This window comes from Pangasianodon hypophthalmus, chromosome 27 (assembly GCF_027358585.1).
Source record: "Pangasianodon hypophthalmus isolate fPanHyp1 chromosome 27, fPanHyp1.pri, whole genome shotgun sequence".
NCBI lineage: Eukaryota > Metazoa > Chordata > Actinopteri > Siluriformes > Pangasiidae > Pangasianodon > Pangasianodon hypophthalmus.
Genome location: NC_069736.1, coordinates 1,159,499 through 1,180,429, shown reverse-complemented (window position 1 = coordinate 1,180,429; position 20,931 = coordinate 1,159,499). Strand labels below are relative to the sequence as shown.

General features: G+C 38.4%; 1 non-coding gene across 1 annotated transcript in view; it reads right to left on the bottom strand.

Annotated features, from left to right (window-relative positions):
• The window catches only part of LOC113531062 (uncharacterized), a 31,251-nt gene extending 10,797 nt beyond the window's left edge, over positions 1-20,454 (bottom strand). The window contains exons 1-2 of the transcript XR_008301078.1: positions 20,172-20,454; positions 18,531-18,613 (exon numbers count right to left, since the gene is read on the bottom strand). This is a non-coding gene — a transcript (uncharacterized LOC113531062). The remainder of the gene's footprint in view (positions 1-18,530; positions 18,614-20,171) is intronic.
• Positions 20,455-20,931: the final 477 nt, after the last annotated feature.

Below are 20,931 nucleotides of genomic sequence, written 5' to 3'. Positions count from 1 at the left end.
AAGAGGGAAAGGGGAGAAAAAAGTGAAAGAGTGAAACAAGTGGAAAATGAGAGATAGCAACATCAATAGAGGGAGAGAGACAGAGAGAAAAGAAAAAAGAAAGGAAAAAGAGAAAGAAATATACACAAAGTGAAAGGCAAAAGGAAGGAGATAGAGAGAGTGTAAGAAAAAGAAATATATACAAGACAACAGAAAAACAATGAGGAAAAACTGAGAAAAGAAAAAAAAGAAAGACAATATTTTCACCCCTCTGTATTTTTTGTTGTTGTGACTCTGTTGCAGCTGCTTCTGTCTCACTCTCTGTCTGTCTGTATCTCTCTCTCTCTCACACTCACACTCACACACACACACACACACACACACACACACACACACACACACACGGTTAATAAAATGGAATTAAGTGAGCTCTGTGTTCATCGCTTTTGGGAGTCAATGGTTTCCGTATGGTGTAAATTATTCATGGCTTTGGGACTCTATGGCAGTACGACAGGTTGAAGTGCGCTCTCTATGGAAAGGTCTGTTGTGTAACGGGATTTAAGGTCCCACTGGGGCCGGACACGGCGGTTTGACCGGGGCCTTCGCTGGGTCCCCCTCCTAATCCTACCCCGGGGGCAACGGCACAGATTGCAGGTTCCCCCTCTTTTAGAAGAATGAACGCTGAATGGTGCTGATTATCTTTCATACGCTGAGCAGCCACCAGCCTCGGCAGATGACACTGTTACAGCCATCACGACTGGTGATGTATTAAGCGTCAAGTGTGTGTGTGTGTGTGTGTGTGTGTGTTGGGGGAGGTATTAAGGGTTTAAGTGCTTTACAGCTTCAATATAACTGGATTAGAGTTTGGAAAACAGTCAGTTAGAGGTGTGAAATACGCTTTTGGACTCACATTAAAGATGATATGCATTACAGCTCCAGACTGGACCAACAGGTCTGAAAGAAAGCGGCATGGAAGCCTTATTTATTTACATTCTCTTCCTTCCTTCCACCAAATCACACTGTTATTTTGCCCAGCTAACAATTTAAATTATAATTTGGTTCCTAAAAAAAAAAAGGTTCAGCCTAAAAAAGTTCAAAATTTGTGTGTTTTTTAAAAAAATGTTTTTACGTAATGTTCATAGATGATCCTACAAAGCTGCTGCAAAATCTTTAGCTGTAGTACCATTAACACAAACATTATTATCGTAAGTTCTATGCTAGCATTATGCTACGTTTAAATAGACTTGTTTTCACCGAACTATTTTTCGGATTCATGACCTCCGAAGTTGAAATTTTCAGTTCATGAGCTGTCGCACAACGCTTTTTTAATCTCTCATTTGAGGCGCATGTAGATAATGTAAGCAGGTTAGCATTTTTCCACCTCAGAAATATTTCTAAGATTAGAAATTTACTTTCGCTAAGTGATGCTGAAAAACTAGTCCATGCATTTATCACGTCCAGATTAGATTACTGTAATGCTTTACTATCTGGATGCTCGTCTAGATGCATAAATAAGCTTCAGATAGTTCAGAACGCAGCAGCGAGGGTCCTGACTAGGACTAGGAAGTATGAGCATATCACGCCAGTCTTATCTACATTACACTGGCTCCCAGTAAGATTCCGCATCGATTTTAAAATATTACTCCTAACCTATAAAGCATTAAACGGTCTCGCTCTGCAGTATTTAAGCGATATGTTAGCACCTTACGTTCCGCCACGCCTACTTCGCTCTAAGGATGCAGGCTGTCTATCAGTACCACGCGTTGCCAAAACCACGGCAGGGGGCAGAGCTTTCTCTTACCAAGCCCCAAAATTATGGAATAGCCTCCCAGTTAATGTACGTGAAGCAGACACGGTCTCAGTGTTTAAGTCGAGGTTGAAGACTTATTTATTTAACCTAGCATTTAGCGACTAGTGTTTTTATCAAAGGAGTAGATCTGGGGGACTCGTGGATGTTGAGTTTTATCTCCACACGGTAACTGTGAGTGTACCTAACCACTTTCCTTCTCCTCCTGCCGAGCTACACTCCTGAGCTGCCGGTGATCCAGACCTCCCCCCCTTCACTCTGGACCTGTCCACCGGCAATGCTTCATACTGCCACGAAAACGCTTCAGCTGTTTTCCATGGACTACACCAACACACATTGTGCTCACACACACGCACACTACAGTGTAAACCCATATGAGGATGGGTTCTCTGTTGAGTCTGGTTCCTCTCAAGGTTTCTTCCTATCACCATCTCAGGGAGTTTTTCCTTGCCACCGTCGCCCTGCTTGCTCATCAGAGACGGCACACACACACTTCACTTTACTTTTGTTTGTGTAAAGCTGCTTTGAGACAATGACCTTTGTAAAAAGCGCTATACAAATAAAAATGAATTGAATTGAATTGAATTTTATTTCTCAGTATGTTGGAACGCATGGAATTTCAGTGTAATGGAGTCTTCTCCCAACACATCTAAGAGAAAAGCTGACATTCCTGATGGTTCTGTCTCTTTTCCGCTGCCACTGTGTCTTTACACGGTCCGAATAAAAAAGTTTCATGCCTATGAGCTATCTAGCTAAATTTTTAGCTACAGTCATTAACTAGTTCATGCCGGGCGTCCATGTTTCCTAGCCTGGCAAAAGCGAGCGTGTCCCGTGTTTGCACAAATTCAAAACTTCCATTATTTACAAATAAGTATATTTATAAATACTGTCTATTGGCAGCTATTTATGCTGTGTCTGCTGTCACTGATCACTCTATAGAATTTACCTCCGGACTGCGAAACGCTGGTCTGACTATCAACCTTTCGGCAGACTCGGTTAGGGCGGAGTCAACAAAGTCTTTTGGGAAACGTCGTGTTAACGTTTCTGTCGCTTGTCTCCTTTCCACTGCCGCTGTGTCTTTACAGTGTCTGGATAAAAAGCTAGCTAGATAGCTAAGCTCAGTCAGTAGCTAATTTATATGGATGTCCAATAGCACCTAGCAACTCCTTAACAACTTCCATTCCTCAAATAAGTCCATCATTTAAACAGTGCACACAATCGTCATGGCAGCTGGAAGTGCCAATAAGAGATGGCCCTAATAAAAAAAAAACACTTCTGCTGCTGCCTGATGGGGTTTCATGTGTATCTAGTGGTGTGTAACGGTAGTTTAATGCAACATCTTGTTCCTAATGGTTCCTGATCTACTTTATTTCTCATGGTGATCATCTACTCATGAAAGAAGACCCTACAGGGTTCTGGTGGTGTTCAGAGCAACCGGTCAGCTTCAGGAATCTGATGGAAACTATTGAGCCAATTCACATTACGTGATTTTGCTTACAGACTGTGACGTGTTTCTTTTTCGCAGAGGTAGGAAACATCACACTTCATCTCCTGATTTAAACAACAAAATAAAAGTCATTTTAACACAGGTTATCCATCAGACATAATCAACAATCCATCAGATTATTTAATATGAATGCACGATAACATGCGGATATGACTGCTCAGTGATTTCTACACATTCAGACATTTGAATATAAATGAACTATAACAAGTATTTATTACATCCAACACTATAACCGTTCAGTTCTTCATTTCACTTCTCTTTTCTTATTTGTTTGTTTGTTTTTTCTTTCCTCCCTCGTTTGCTTCACCTTTCCTTTTATTTCCCTGGAACTTCTTTCATACATCTGAGAGCTTTTAAAATGTTTTTATGATTCTTGTCATTATTCCTGGGAATCATTTTTTTTCTTGTGTTTTAGAAATGTGATTTAGTTTTCTTTTTTTTTGGCTAGATCTACGTTAGAGATGTTCTGGAAGCCAATCAGAAATGAGCAAATAGAAGTTTTTTTATTTAAATTCTTTTCTACATTCTTGTCCACACTGAGATCATCTAGAGGCAAAAGTGGTCTTTTTTTTCCCATGTTGGTGAACAGGATGTTCTCAGTTACTTCATTTACAGTTCTAGTCTATAAATACGAGAAATTCAGATTGATGTGGAAGAAAAAGACGAAACATTGGGACCAACACGGAAATGACTCACTGCAGCCTCAAAGCCAGGAGAGAAGCCGAGGTATTATTATTATTATTATTATTATGACAGTTATAGAGAGAAATACATAGATAATGTTGCTCAAAACTTATGAAACACGCACAGCTATTCGTTCTCTCTGTTTGAAAACGCCACTTTTAACATTTTGCGTCCTACGTAATGACTTCATACGCAAGTCAAAAAAAAAAAAACGCAGCTTGACATATTACCAAGAAACCGCAAAGCATAAACTCCTCTGTCCTGAAGATGTCGGAAACCTTAAATTTACAGCTTTACCTCTGACTGTTACAAAGCGCTGACACCGGAGACTCCTTCCATAAACGTTTAATAAACATCTCCTCAACTTATTAATAATTTATTTTTAGCATCCGCTCTGTACACGTCCCTGTGAATGAGCTGTTACTATAGAAACGATAACGTATTAGAACGAGCGCATTAATATAAACCTGCGCTACTGTCAGAAAATTCATCAGCACCTTCTGAGCAATCAGAATCCAGACTTCTGTGCTATAAATGCAACGAGACTGAACACTGAGCTCTCTGTTTAAAAAAGCGAAGACTGTGTGCACTTCAGAATCTGGGCCAAGGTCACTCTGACTTCTGGAGAGCTGCAACTTTTACGGTCTGTGCAAAAGAACTTCCAAGCTATTTTCAAAAGCAAACGGCTCTGAAGTTGACTTATAACCTCCGAAGTGAAAGCCCCGAGTGCTCATTAGCTCGTCCGGACTCGCGAGTCCGCCCGGCTGATAGATGAGCCTCAGAATGCTTAATATCATATTGTGCATCTTGAATTGGCTTTTGATGTGAATCCATTGGTTATGGTACAGAAACGATTGAGAAGTCGCCCTTTTTCTCCCCATTTCGCCATAAAAAGCTTTGACGTTCGCCTCAAAAGGGGTTTGTCCTCCCTCTATGGAAGTTAGTTTCCAATTCAGTGGACTTTTTGGTCTTTGAAAAACGCTGGGTCAAACTAATGAATTTAATGAACTCTCCCCGACACAAAAGGCACCGTTTTGGCATTTGAACTTTCCCAAAAGCAGACGGGCAGGTCAGCAAACTCTTTCAAGCGGTTTGTACACAAATGTGACAGAGTGTTTAGAGCGAGGCGCTCTTCAGCGTACCCCTACTGACAAGTTTGTTCAGAGTGTCGCTCCTCTCGCCTATTGTTCGCCCATTCTCAAGCAGTTCCTCTTTCACTCCCCAACACACTCCCTAACAACAAAAGTGGAAGAATGCGACCACATTTTCACCAACTTTTCACACACACACACACAACGGCCTGCCGAGAGCCGGCCCGGCCGAGTGTTATCTCTTTCTTCTCCTTCCTCTTTCCTCCTACTCTCTGTCTTTACCTTTATCTACATCTCCGTATTGTCCTGTTCTCCATCTTCGCTGTCTCAGTCTCGACGGAGAGGGGCGGAGAGAGGGATAAAAAGGAGAGAAGCACAAGACAGGAAGAGGGAGGGATGAAGGGAACAAGGCCTGAAGCACCTGCTGTCTGACGTCTGATGCTTTAATGAATCAATTTCACTCCCCGATTCAAAAGAGGAGAAAAGTCAGTCAGAATGAGCTCCTCCCAGCGAGACACGCCAAACTGATCTGTTTAGTTTTAATTAAATGAACAGCAGCAACTTTCTCTACATTTACTTCATGAAAGCAAAGACTAAACCTGCTGATGCTTTTTTTTTATCTTTACGTCCTCGAAGAAAGATACAAATACAATCATTTCTCCTACTGCTTCTTATTATTATTATTCATCTTCTTATTTATTTCCCTAGACATTTTTTTCTTTTCTATTTCATTCCGCAATGTTTTCTTTTTTTTATCATTTCTTTAATCCATATTTATTTTTCTTTTATATTTCTGTCCTTCCTTCTGTACATCCGTCTGCCTTTCTCTTTTTTAATCCTTAAACCTTTCCCTAATTTTCCCTGACTTGTTTTTCTTTATTTTCACATTTTCTCCCCTCTATTATACCACCTTTCTTTCTTTCATTCTTTCTTACTTTCCTACACTCCTATAAAAAAGTCAAATCTTGAACTCTAAAGGGATCTTTGGTTGTCCTGAAGGTTCTATGTAGAACCACATCAGAGTGTTTATCAGAAACAGTTCCAACCTAAAACCCCTTTTCGGAGACTAAGAACTAATACCAACAACCTTTTTCCTAAGAGCATACATCTCTCCATCATTCCTCTCTTTTGCTCTTTCTTTCATCTATTCTCTTTTTAATAACTTCTTTCATAACTTACTAATCTCAGTCTACTAACCTACTAAACTTAACTTCATATCTGCTTTGAATATTTTTAAATCGTATCTTTTTCTTGATGATGCTTGTCATTTTCTTTCATCCCTCTATTATTTCTTCTCTTATTTTTCTTTCAGCTCTATCTGTTGTTTTTTCTTTTCCTTATTTTTTCATTCTTCAATTCTTTCTTTTTCCAAGAACTTCTTTAACAACTCTTAAACAAGTTTTTGAGAACTGTAACCAAAACCAAATTTTAAATGGCATTTGCAAAGGCATCTTTTTAATAATTTACTTTCAGCTCATCGATTGCGCAGGAAATTTTAGGAAATGTACATACTAACTTATTTGTGATGGAAAATCCAGCCTGGGGAAAAGGGACGTTTTTTAGTCTTTATCCGATATAAAGTGTAAATCTGACACGGTCCTTGATGCTTACACACACACACACACACACACACACACACAGTAGATTAAGAAATAATAAAGCACTTTGTGTGTTTGCACTTCATCAATAACACATTTATTCCTACTTATTTAAACATTTAGCCAGTGGGATTCCAGCTGTTTGATGTTGACATCCAGGTCGCTATTAATGAAGATTAATGAGTCCGTTTGTATTCAGAGCATCTGAGCGAAGCGCTAACCACATTAGCCTTTAGCATCATAACAGCGCGGTGGGCCGAGTTTGGCGTGAGAGACTGTACTGGCACGGAGCGAAAGAAAGGCAGGGTTGTCACACTGAGAACTACACTCGCAGGGTGATGAATAAAAAAATCCCCCCCAGCTCCGAGAAAAAGGGTGCATTTGCATGTGCAAGAGAAGCGGCCTGAATCATTTTCATAACCCAATATCCCCTTTTCTTCCCAAATCTCTATGGAGCGCTTTGTGTTTTGGGGCTACCTTTTGTTTAAGTTCGCGTTTGATTTTCTTTTTTTTTCTTCGTCATTCAATCTTGCATCTGACTTCTCTCTCTCTCTCTCTCTCTTTCCCTCTCCCCCTCCGTCCTAATGACCGGGGGTGACCATTCTCACTTGCTCTCCCTCTCTCTTTGTGTGTGTGTGTGTGTGTGACGTCAGTCAGCTGAGGGCACTGCGCTCGGGGTGTAAAATTTGTTGGGTGTGTTTTTGTGGACGGGTCACTGGGCATTAACGGCGGCTCCCAGCCTTCCTGCAGATGCAGCTCTATTGAGACGGACGACACGCGGCGGGACGCGTCCCGATTCCCCCTCCCTTCCCTGACTACGCACCCTAGAAACCAGCTTTATACAAAAGTCATCACTGTATATGTAGATATACTTTTCAGATACACTACTTACAATCCAGTCTGCTTGAAATGCCTCAGCTGTGTGATGGTGCTAATAAATCTAACTCAGACTGAACCACCTCTGATGTCCGCTGTCACATTTCTACCCCGTCTGTCTGACAAAACAAGAACCGCTGGGTTTTTATAAACAAATCGAGTGCCCTGCTGGTGCCACTCCCACGCCAAGACCACAAAAAAACCCCAGAGACCACAGAGAGAGAAAGAAACTGTTAAAAACACCACACACAAGTGACGATTACAAACGCACCATTGTGCACTGATGACTCTTAACACATGCAAAAAAAAAACATACTTTTGTATTTTCCTTTTAATAACCATCATAAACTAATCCAGTTTAATGTCACGCATTTATCACATGTAAAGCCGCACAAAATAAATCATGATTTCACAATGCACTGGAATAAAAATAAAGTGGGAACAGAAGCAGTGTTAGAGAGGGTTCGACAGTGTGGGAAGATGGTCATGCTTTAAAATAAATGTATAAATTTATTGAAAAGTGTGAATATGATACAATTAATTAAAATAAACTGTAATTGTTCTTAGTTACTCAACCTAATTTTAAGGCATTTATTCGTGTACTTTTACTCAAATACATTTCCATGGGATAAAAAAGCTCTACTCCTTATATTTCTGTGTAAACCTTCCAAATGCTCATTATAAATTTATTTTTTGTTTCACCCGGCTATCATATTTAATCGACTTTCTGTGTATTTTAATTATTTATTAATTATAGGGTGTACCAAAAGTCTCTATACACTGGGGAAATTAACACTTTTTAGCAAAAGGTCTTCCAAAATTTTTCATACTCAGATTATATTATATATTTTTTCCAGATAGCCTTTAAGAACACCTTTGATAAATGAAGAACATATTGAAATCATTCTCATAGCGGGATCCTGAAGGTGTCGCACGGTTGCGATGGACTTTAACAGGAAATATGGCGAGAACATCACACACCACACATAAAAGTTATTTTAATTATAAAGGTCTTATTGCAAATGCAAAAGTTTAGTGGTTGAATTTCAATTTCAAATGAATTGCATAAGAACTGTTCATACAGACTGAGTTGTTCAATTGCTTTCAAGTTAACTGTAATTTGTAAAGGATAAAAAGCACCTAATTTCCGTTAAAATAATTCACTTTTGCGCTCGCCCTATCGTCAGGAGATCATGAGTTTGAATCCTGATGATGCAAAAGCCATCAGCTGGGAGTCAAACTGAGAGGGAGAGGCTTTACTCTCTCTCTCTCTTGCCGTCAATCACAGAGACACCAGCCAATCGTGGGCGTCTGTAAGCTTGTGTATGTGGAAGAGGATGATAGCGCTAGTGTTATGTGGCCCGGTGAAGCAGACATTCTAAAAGATCTCAGAGAAAGCACGTGTTGGCCTTCACCCTCCCCGGCTGCTAGCTGTCGTATGACTGGTGAGAGCTGGCTGGTGGGAGGGAAATGGCAGGTGACCAATTTGGGGAGAATAAAATCACCTTTTACTAAATACCTGAGAACATTCTGTAACTCGGAGAGTGCATTCAGAGCTCAAGTTGCTGTCTGTGTATGCAGTATAGACAGATGGATAGATGAATGGGTGTATACTATTACAAGAAATACTAGACAATATACAATATATACAGACGGATGGATGGATGGATGTATACTATTACGAGACAGTACGTAGTATGCAGTATATACAGACGGATGGATGGATGGATGGATGTATACTATTACGAGACAGTACGTAGTATGCAGTATATACAGACGGATGGATGGATGGATGGATGTATACTATTACGAGACAGTACGTAGTATGCAGTATATACAGACGGATGGATGGATGGATGTATACTATTATGAGACAGTACGTAGTATGCAGTATATACAGACGGATGGATGGATGGATGGATGTATACTATTATGAGACAGTACGTAGTATGCAGTATATACAGACGGATGGATGGATGGATGGATGTATACTATTATGAGACAGTATGTAGTATGCAGTATATACAGACGGATGGATGGATGGATGTATACTATTATGAGACAGTACGTAGTATGCAGTATATACAGACGGATGGATGGATGGATGTATACTATTACGAGACAGTACGTAGTATGCAGTATATACAGACGGATGGATGGATGGATGGATGGATGTATACTATTACGAGACAGTACGTAGTATGCAGTATATACAGACGGATGGATGGATGGATGGATGTATACTATTATGAGACAGTACGTAGTATGCACTATATACAGATGGATGGATGGATGGATGTATACTATTATGAGACAGTACGTAGTATGCACTATATACAGACGGATGGATGGATGGATGGATGTATACTATTACGAGACAGTACGTAGTATGCAGTATATACAGACGGATGGATGGATGGATGGATGTATACTATTATGAGACAGTACGTAGTATGCAGTATATACAGACGGATGGATGGATGGATGGATGTATACTATTACGAGACAGTACGTAGTATGCAGTATATACAGACGGATGGATGGATGGATGGATGTATACTATTATGAGACAGTACGTAGTATGCAGTATAGACAGACGGATGGATGGATGGATGGATGTATACTATTACGAGACAGTACGTAGTATGCAGTATATACAGACGGATGGATGGATGGATGGATGTATACTATTATGAGACAGTACGTAGTATGCAGTATATACAGACGGATGGATGGATGGATGTATACTATTATGAGACAGTACGTAGTATGCAGTATATACAGACGGATGGATGGATGGATGGATGTATACTATTATGAGACAGTACGTAGTATGCAGTATATACAGACGGATGGATGGATGGATGGATGTATACTATTACGAGACAGTACGTAGTATGCAGTATATACAGACGGATGGATGGATGGATGGATGTATACTATTACGAGACAGTACGTAGTATGCAGTATATACAGACGGATGGATGGATGGATGGATGTATACTATTATGAGACAGTACGTAGTATGCAGTATATACAGACGGATGGATGGATGGATGGATGTATACTATTACGAGACAGTACGTAGTATGCAGTATATACAGACGGATGGATGGATGGATGTATACTATTACGAGACAGTACGTAGTATGCAGTATATACAGACGGATGGATGGATGGATGGATGTATACTATTATGAGACAGTACGTAGTATGCAGTATATACAGACGGATGGATGGATGGATGGATGGATGTATACTACTACGAGACATAGTATCTAGTATGCAGTATATACAGACAGATGGATGTATACTATTATGAGACATAGTATGTAGTATGCAGTATATATAGACGGATGGATGGATGGATGTATACTATTACGAGACATAGTATCTAGTATGCAGTATATATAGACAGATGGATGGATGGATGTATACTATTATGAGACATAGTATCTAGTATGCAGTATATACAGACGGATGGATGTATACTATTATGAGACATAGTACGTAGTATGCAGTATATACAGACGGATGGATGGATGTATACTATTACGAGACATAGTATCTAGTATGCAGCATATACAGATGGATGGATGTATACTATTATGAGAGATAGTATGTAGTATGCAGTATATACAGACAGATGGATGGATAGATGGATGTATACTATTATGAGACATAGTATCTAGTATGCAGTATATACAGACGGATGGATGTATACTATTATGAGACATAGTACGTAGTATGCAGTATATACAGACGGATGGATGGATGTATACTATTACGAGACATAGTATCTAGTATGCAGCATATACAGATGGATGGATGTATACTATTATGAGAGATAGTACGTAGTATGCAGTATATATAGACAGATGGATGGATGGATGTATACTATTATGAGACATAGTATCTAGTATGCAGTATATACAGACGGATGGATGTATACTATTATGAGACATAGTACGTAGTATGCAGTATATACAGACGGATGGATGGATGTATACTATTACGCGACACAGTATCTAGTATGCAGCATATACAGATGGATGGATGTATACTACTATGAGACATAGTATGTAGTATGCAGTATATACAGACAGATGGATGGATAGATGGATGTATACTATTACGCGACACAGTATCTAGTATGCAGCATATACAGACGGATGGATGTATACTACTATGAGACATAGTATGTAGTATGCAGTATATACAGACGGATGGATGGATGGATGGATGGATGTATACTACTATGAGACATAGTATGTAGTATGCAGTATATACAGATGGATGGATGACCACATACAGTATGTCTGCTTTACCTCTACAGTGATGCTCTATGAGGTCAAATAGTCAGAGGGCAGCATTTCTACTCCCTTCTAAACACACACATATACACACACACACACACACACACACACACACACAGACACGGGTCGGGCAGGTGCAGCCCCTGGGAGAGACGGGTGGAGGCCCCTCAGCTCTCCCACCTCTTCACGCTGTTCAAGCGCAGAATAAGAGGGGTGTGAAAGGGTGCTCTCCAAAAAGCTATCACCTGCTCCCTGCACAAACACACACACACACACACAGCTGAACAGTCAGTTAATCACATACATCAGTTTATCCAAATCCAAAGCCAAGTCAGTGTGGCCAAGTTATACACACACTCATGTCTTACTATCCTTATGAGGACCTTCCACTGACATAATTATTAACACAGAAATTTAATGCTATTAATCCGACACCTAAATCTGACCCAAACTTTAACCTCACTAGCCAAAAGCAAAAGCATCTTTTTTTTTTTAAATAAAAGCTGCAGTTTTCCTTGTGGGGACCAGCCAAATGTTCCCACAAAGTCAGATATTACTATCCTTGTGGGGACATCTGGTCCACACCAAGATCTAAAAACATACACATACACTTACACAAACACACAATACACATCTACAAACACAGACTGAGATCAGAGAAAGATAAAATCAGGACTGAGATAGAAAAAGTGTGTAATTAAAAACCTGTCTCAGCTTCTACATCATTCACCAAAATTGGAAGCGCAAAACATGACACAAAAATCCAAAATGAAAGAAAAAAAAAAAAAGAAAAAGAGAGAGAGAGACAGAGAATGCCTCAGGGGAAGAAAAAGCTGGGTTTCATTGCTGGCGTGCACGCTTTGAGCATCAGAAACCGACATTGGTCATGGCCATAGAGAGCGATGAATTGGCCGAGGAGTGTGTATTGATGGACAGAGAGAAAAGAGAGAGAGAGAGCGTGATGACAGAATAAGAGAGAGAGAGAAAGAGAGAGAGAGAAGGAGGAAAGTTGTGTGTCGACTCCCTGCCCCTCCCAGCACCATTGTGCGCCTGAGTGAGTGTGTCCTCCGCAGGAATGTATCTCCTCCGTCCTCCTGATGGATGAGGCCTTGTTCTTCACTCCTCCGCCCCTCCCTCTGAATGCCTCTTTCTCTCTTCTGTCTCTCTTTTCGGCCCGCTCCCGCTTTCATCCCGTCCTTTTATGGCCGCACCAATAAAAGTCAACCATCCTTCACTCTTCTTCTCTCTTCTTCTTCTTCTTTTTTTTGTTTGTATGTATGTGTGTGTTGTGGGTTGGAGATGAGAGAGAGAGAGGGAGTTGAGGGAGGGAGAGGGAGGGGCAATTGTCTGATACGACACACAAACACACATTTCATATGTATACACACACACACACACACACACACACACATATATATATATATATATATATATATTTCCTCTATTTAATGTAATCCTGGATGTAGCTACAAAAAAAAAAGTTAGACAAAAAAGGCCTTGTGTACACTGTGTGTGTGTGTGTGTGTGTGTGTGTGTGTGAGAAAGCTGGCCACTCTGACTCTGCTTTGTATTCGGATGGATTGATGTATGTGATTAAAGGAGGCTTCACACCTACTAGTCCAGCTGCTGAGTCCGAATCAGAGAGACATTTTATACTTTTGATTCGTTTGCTGTTTGGTTTAATTTCTCACTGCATGTAATTAAATGAACCAAAAAGCAACAAAAAATTTTTTAGCATGATTCTGAGATGTGTCTGAAACGCTTTCATCCACTGGTCAGTGATGGAAAAAGTAAATAAACCGTTACTAATTTAGCGCACATAGAAATAAAAGAAAAATCGCCCAAGCACGGAGAATACGGAGGAGACGCTCAACAAATGATTTGATAATAATAATAATAATACTTCGTTTAAAACATTTTGTGTATCACGTTCAGCCTTTATTTTCTCTTTTTTTGTTTCATTAGTCCATATCTCCAGAACACGCGGCATTTCTGCAGCGCTACAGCTCTGTCCTTTGGCTCAGTTTGTATCTCACAGCTCAGCTTGCAAAAAAATCAACAACAAAATAAAAGTTGCAACCCAAATCACGTGTTTGATCGATTCAGGATTAATTCTCACTGGAATCAAACCACATTAGAGGTGGACTGGAACTGGACTGAGACCAACTCATACACACGGTCTCGGACCGGTTCTTTTAGTCCACAGCTCAATGTGATTCCTGTGTTTTCACCTCCACAAAAACGAAATGCACCTGAGAGGAAAACACACCAGCTCTCAATTGATTCAAACACGTGAAAGCATTCTAACTGACTGTTCAACTAATATATGTGTGTGTGTGTGTGTGTGTGTGCACTTTTGTCTTTTAAGCTTTGTGTAACTATGCTGCATTTTTTCTACTCCCTGGATTAAAGGTTCCTCAAAGGGTTCTATCTGAAAACCTCCCTTTTAGGGCTCTACACAGAACCTTTCTCAAAGATCCCTGCAGGTGCACAAGCCATGGACTTGTTCTATGTTCTTCGGCTAAAGCATTCTTCAGTTCGATGTAAAAGCCTGTAACAGACAGTTTCCTTTTCTGAACAGTAACTTAAAGAAACTTTTTCCTTAAAGTGCAGATGGAAGATCTGTAGAGGAATTCTGGGAATAACTGAGAAACAGAGCAGAGTCCCAAAAAAGTTTCCTGAGAAACAGGACATTTCCGACAAAAGTTCTTTGCTTTATTGTTTCTAATACTCTCATGATATTCCTCTGTCTCTCTCTCTCGCTCGCTCGCTGTCTCTCTGTCTCTATCCTTCTCTCTTTCTCATCCCTTCTTCTTTTCCAGCAATAACAAGCGCATGCAAAAGTCTAACTAATTAACTAGCGGCTGTTAAACACGCTCACAAAAAAAAATCAGAATCATGGAGATAAACAAATAAAAGACTTAGTCACACCACAGCACTGTCAGAATTCTGGATTCAGATTGGTGAGAAGGTGTTGATTAATTTTCTATCACAGCAGCTCTGACAGTAGCGCAGGTTTATATTAATGCGCGCATTCTAAAAAGTTATCGTTTCCATAGTAACAGCTCATTCACAGGGACATGTTCGATTAAAAAACGTGTGTAATCACTGACATGTTGACGAGATGTTTGTGTAACATTTATGGAAGGAGTCTCCAGTGTCAGCGCTTTGTAACAGTCAGAGGTAAAGCTGTAACCTGAAGTTTCCGACATCTTCAGGACAGAGGAGATTACGCTTCTTTGCAGTTTCTCGGTGACATCACAAGCTTATTAACTTTCAGAGAGAGAAAAAAGACAAGCTGTTGAGAGAGACACTGTTTATAACGTAAGTGAGAACAGGAACTAACTTGTCTTGTGGATGTTTCACAACATTAACTAAAAAAGGATAAAAAGGATTATCTGTTTAATAAATAAAAATTATAATCGTCGATAAATTGCAAAACTTGGGGACATGCTGTTATAGAAAACTAATCAACTTTGGGGCAGTAAAATGAATCTCCACTTCATCACTAATTATTTCAACATCACACACAGTGTTTAATTCGATACTATGAGGGAACAAGTTGAAATTTGTCGTGTGTCGTGTGTAACCTAGCCGACGTTTATATTAGTATGAAGTGGTTTCCTCAGGCTGGAAAATGTTCATAAATCGCAGCTCAGCGCTGCTTTAATGTGCTGCAAGTATTTTAAAATGCAGTTTTATTGAACAGTGTGTTCGTTCTGTCCGTGTGGAGAAGTTTAGAGAGCGCTGTTTAAAAACTATTATTAGAGAACAGTTACACAACACGGCACTAACAGCAGAGAGACCTTCCCACCTGAGTGAAACTCTGAACTCAGTGAGTCACTGCGGGTACACACACACGCACGCACGCACACACGCACACACACACACACACACACACACACACACACACACAGGGCTTTCAGTGTACCCCTGCAGAAACACTGCGATGGTTCAATTCTTCAGCTTAGATTTTTGTAGCTGAGATACTTTTCTTTATTTAACTGATATGCTGTGAAATTCCACACAAATGTTTATTCATCTAAAATTTTAATTAAATAAGACATTATGTTGACACTGCAACAGTTCTTTGTCTCATACAAGCTCGTGTGCTCACGTCGTCCAACCTGATCTCGTGAGAAATTCATACCAATTTGAACAAATACTTAAGAGGCTGGATTTTTTTTGATGATTTCATACAAATAAGGTCATGAGAAAAGGTAAGGATTGCTAATAGGGTGTTCACGTGATGGAGTAATTATAGTAAATACAAGCTATCAACGTATAAAAAGCATTTATGCCTTTGTGGGAGATTTAACTCTAAAATTTAAGTAAAGCTCTTAGATGGCACAGTTTTATTTCACATTATAAACAAAATAAACAAATTCATCCTAAAATATAACCAGCTAAAATAAAATTAGCCTTTACTGTTAGTTAGCACATCATTAAAAAGGCTAGCTTTCTAGCTGTAAGACGTTAAATTGTCGTTTGCATTTCCATAGAAACCACTCATTTCCAAATGTGACGAGATGAACGGCTCTGAGCAGAATCTTCTTCTACCACTTCTTCTTCAATCACACCTGTTACTCCAGTTCTATCTTATTCTTGTATCTCTTGCAATTATCATAATTCCAACATTACATAAAATAAAACACTATAGCACCATAACTCCGCCCCCAAACCCTAATGTCAGCATTCAGAATAGCATTTTTTAAAAATATGTAGCTCAGTTTTAAGAGCCGGCTGCTTTGCATTGCTTTCTCAGGTGAGAAACACAGCAGAACATGGACACGTGAAAACAGAAATATATGGGACGATGTTTAAAATTAATTTTAGGTTGGTAACTAAAAGTACATTTTTGCATTTTAAAAATCTTTCTAAAGAACAAAAGGTTGCAAAACACCGATTTAACCGACATGGAGATGATTGTCACGGTTTGCATGCAAAAAAATTTTTTATTAAATTAAATTAAACGTTTATTTCATGGTAAGTGAGAAATGTTAAACATTTTAACAATCATCATACATTTTGCATTTCCGGGCTGTGAGTTTATTATATAGCTTTTAAAATTTAATTTCAAATAAATGTAGCTTTCAAAAAAGTGCTTTTAAGCCACACACACACACACACACACACACACACACACTTGAATTAGCATATTAGATATAAATGTAACAAGCTGGAAATTGATATTAATCACCACAGATGTCATTTCAGATGATTTATGCACATGTACACGCTCTGCTGTGTAAATAATTATGTTAAATTTAGCTATATACAGTTCGTATTAATAATCTTACAACGTCGAATCAGCGTGAGTCAAGTGGTCATCGCTTCTGCGAGAGCAATCATGGTAAAAATGTTCTACATCTTTTATGAGAGCAGAGAGTAAAGCAGAGAGGATTTGGTAATGTGTCCAATTTAAATGAAGTTTCAGTGAAAAGTGGGGAAATTGACTAAACTGAGTCCTTTACATAATCATTACAATTGACTGTGCATAAAAAAATTAATTCTAAACAAAAAAATTTGATAAAATTCAATTTCATGGTAAAAATAAATAAATACATATGTAAATTAATGAATTAAATTATTTAATTCTGATATCAGACCCATTTATTTTTTTTTCCTTCAAACAATATTAATTTTATTCTATTATTCTATTTTATAATATTCCCATATTTTATCATATTTTAAATGATTTGCATGAAGTTTAATTTTAAAACTGGGATATATATACTGTATACTATAAAATATATATCTCCTATAGTCATGTCCTTTGGAGTTAAAAATCACAAGATGTTCATAGTGATTTTCACAAATCAGTAACTAATTTGTTTAATAAATTAATAAATTTCTTACACTGATCATGATTCTGGGCTTTTTTTTTTTTTTTTGGAATGAAGATGTTTAATATTCTACGCATTTGACAAAGTTTCCAATCTAAGAAATTAAAACTATTACTGCATTAATTAATCACTTTTTGTCATGCATTATCTTATATAATAATTATGTTTGACTGCAGTGTCACTTGGATATTAATATATAAATTAATAAATACACTGATTAATGGAACAGTTTGGACAAAAATTAAATGTCTCTTATGTCCTGTTTGCTCCAAACGTAGTCAGTCAGTTGAGATATATTTGATGTGTGAAATTAGTTTATTTAATTTTGAACTGCAAGGCTAACGTAGCTAATAAGTAACAACAATAATTAAAAAAAATTTTAATTAGCATATTAGCACAGTGCACTAAAATGTGTTTGGTGTTGGACTCAGAAAGGAGGCGTGGCTTAAAGTTTAAAGTTGGAGATTGTATATTAGAAGTGATTTGGCTTATAATATAGCTAACATTTTATTCACATATTTTTTTTTAAAGTTACGCTTTAATTAATTCTGCAACATTTCTGACAAGGAAGGAGGTGAGGGAGGTGATGAGCTTCCATTATTCGTTAGCTACATTAATTAAAATTAACTAAAAAATATTAACTGCAGCTGATGGACTACATTTTCAATTTTTGCCTGTTAATCCTTGCCTCTGAGTGACTCTGTTTATTTCTGGCCATTTTTAATGCACCAAACTTCCCACTGGAGTGTCGCTCCACATTCCAGCTGAATTTAATTACATGACTCTTGGCTATATTTTAAAAAGCCGCTGGGCTGAAAAACGCTACCTCCCATCTGCTCTCCACGCTGCTGTATTGTTCCGAGGTCGCTCTCGGTGCCCGCTGGGTTCCACCGCTGCTGGCTCCCACTCCTACGGCGCATAATGAACAGGCAGTTAATTAGATAATTAGCACTATTACGATCTGCATTAAGATTCAATGGCGGTGCAATTAGACCAATTAAACAGCTCATGGAAATATGTTATGTTTTGCATGTTGCATTGATAACACAGTGATTATGGTTTTTGGCATGGAGATTAAAAAATCCTACAGGTAATGACGAAAATAATTTTTCGCTCATTCTTCTTGAGGAAAAAAACGTTAAAAGTGATGCAGTGTTATACTTCTCTTCTTTTTGTACGCAGGATTCAGGTGTTAGGATCGTGGATTAACATACACAAATGGATGGACATACTTGACTGCTTAAATATTTGCATTATGCATATTCAAGAAAAGAGCCATGTAAAGCAAACTCAAGACAGGTGATATGTCTTATCCGTCGGCGCAACAACAGACATCAGGATGTTTTTTTTAACCATCTGTTAAAGCAATCAGGAAGTTTTAATTGTATAACAACAGGGATCAATAATTACTGATCAATATTATTTCCCAAAACGCTAAAGGAACAGCAGTAATGCTAATGCAGCTGACACATCTATACATAGCTGCTTTACATGGCATCATTTTTAACTAAACCGTTTTGTCGAAAAGAAAAAAAAAATCCATGTTTACACATTCAAGTTTACATTTCGAGTTAAACAAATACATTTAACATGGTCTTATTGTAATTTCTAATACTCTGATTTATCTATTTATCACATAGAAAATTGTTTATATTACTTATACATTCCAAACCTAAAATAATAATTAAAAAGAAAAAAAAAACAAAACAGGAAGTTGTTTTTTTCCCCAACAGTTTAAACCAGTAAAGCAGCTGTTCATGATATTACACACATCTACTATACATTTATAAAGCAAAGAAAAAAGCTTTTTGACTATAAATTAACTATAAAGCAATACGATGTTATGATATTATGTCTTATCTGTACTATTCCACTAAAGAAGGGAAGAAATCAGAGACTCTGTCTTTTATAACATCCATGTACTACATTTAACACTCATGAGCTAACAAGCCTTAATGGTTTGAGAGACCTGGGGTCATTTTATAGCTCTTTATTGAGAACAGGGGAGTTTAATATCCAATGTTTATTAATAATAACGAATTAGAGGTTAGATCAAATGTTCTCTAACTAAATGCATGAAACTGATTTATGCTCCATGTGTATGTTTTTTATACACACAACTGGATGAAAAGTGAGTGCTGAAACTGTTGAAGTGCTGCCCCCTATTGACACTACAGAGAAGAAGCTGCACAAGTTTGGACACTAAAGATGCACATTTCTTACTGCAGGACTGATCCCAAACCAGCTTTTAGTTCTGATTTTAGTTTTAATACAAGGTTGAGTCAAAAGAAAAGCTTTAAATCCTTAAAAGTGTGACCTATAGTAGAGAAACAGTGCATTAAATGTGTAGTTCTGAGAGTAAAAATGGACCTCCGCTTCATTGCTCTCAAAAGCCCCTTTCACTGCTACTTTTGTGACACCTATTTTCAGTAAACAATGTTAAAAACAAGCTTTTCATTTAACTCACCCTCTTATGTTAAAAAAACCCATTAAGGTCAGTAAAAGAAAATCACAAAGTGTCTCTCTTTAGCCAAAAAGCCAGTCGATCAGCTCAGAGAGGACGTCTGATGAGAGAAATCTGCTTATTTACTAAGTTTCTAGCTAAAGAAACAGATGCCTGTCTCACACCAAAACAGCACTGAGTTAAGACTTGTGTCTCTGAGCTATAAATCTGTGAACTAAACCTGAGAATGAAGGCAAGCGCTGGAAAGTCATGATGGCGGCCATGTTGGACAAACTTCATTTTCTGACTTCAAATCACTCCGAAGCCCCGCCTCCAAGAGCATGCAGGTTTAATTGTATAGGAGACCCAAAGTGACGCACTTAGCACATTTTGGATAATTACTTTAAAATAGCTCTGTGCAAAACTCGAGAAGTTGAACATCAGACACAAATGATCGAGTACCTTTGAGATAAGGAGAAAACTCTGTATGTTCGATTTTTTTTTTTTTTTTTGCTGGACTTTACCTTTACCTTTATCTCTGAATCAGGTGTGCACAGTGACCTGTGCAAATTGATGAACAAATGAGCACCTGCGGGTGTGTGTGCTTGTGTGCCTGTGTCAGAATTCATATTATAATGTGTGTGTGTGTTTTGCATGAGTGTACAAGCATGCATAATGTGTGTTTCCGAACTCACTGGTAGGACGACGAGTTTTGGTCCTCGTGCGGCCACTCAAAGCCGAGAGGAACGGACTGCGTGTATTAGAGACGTCAAAAAAAAAAAAA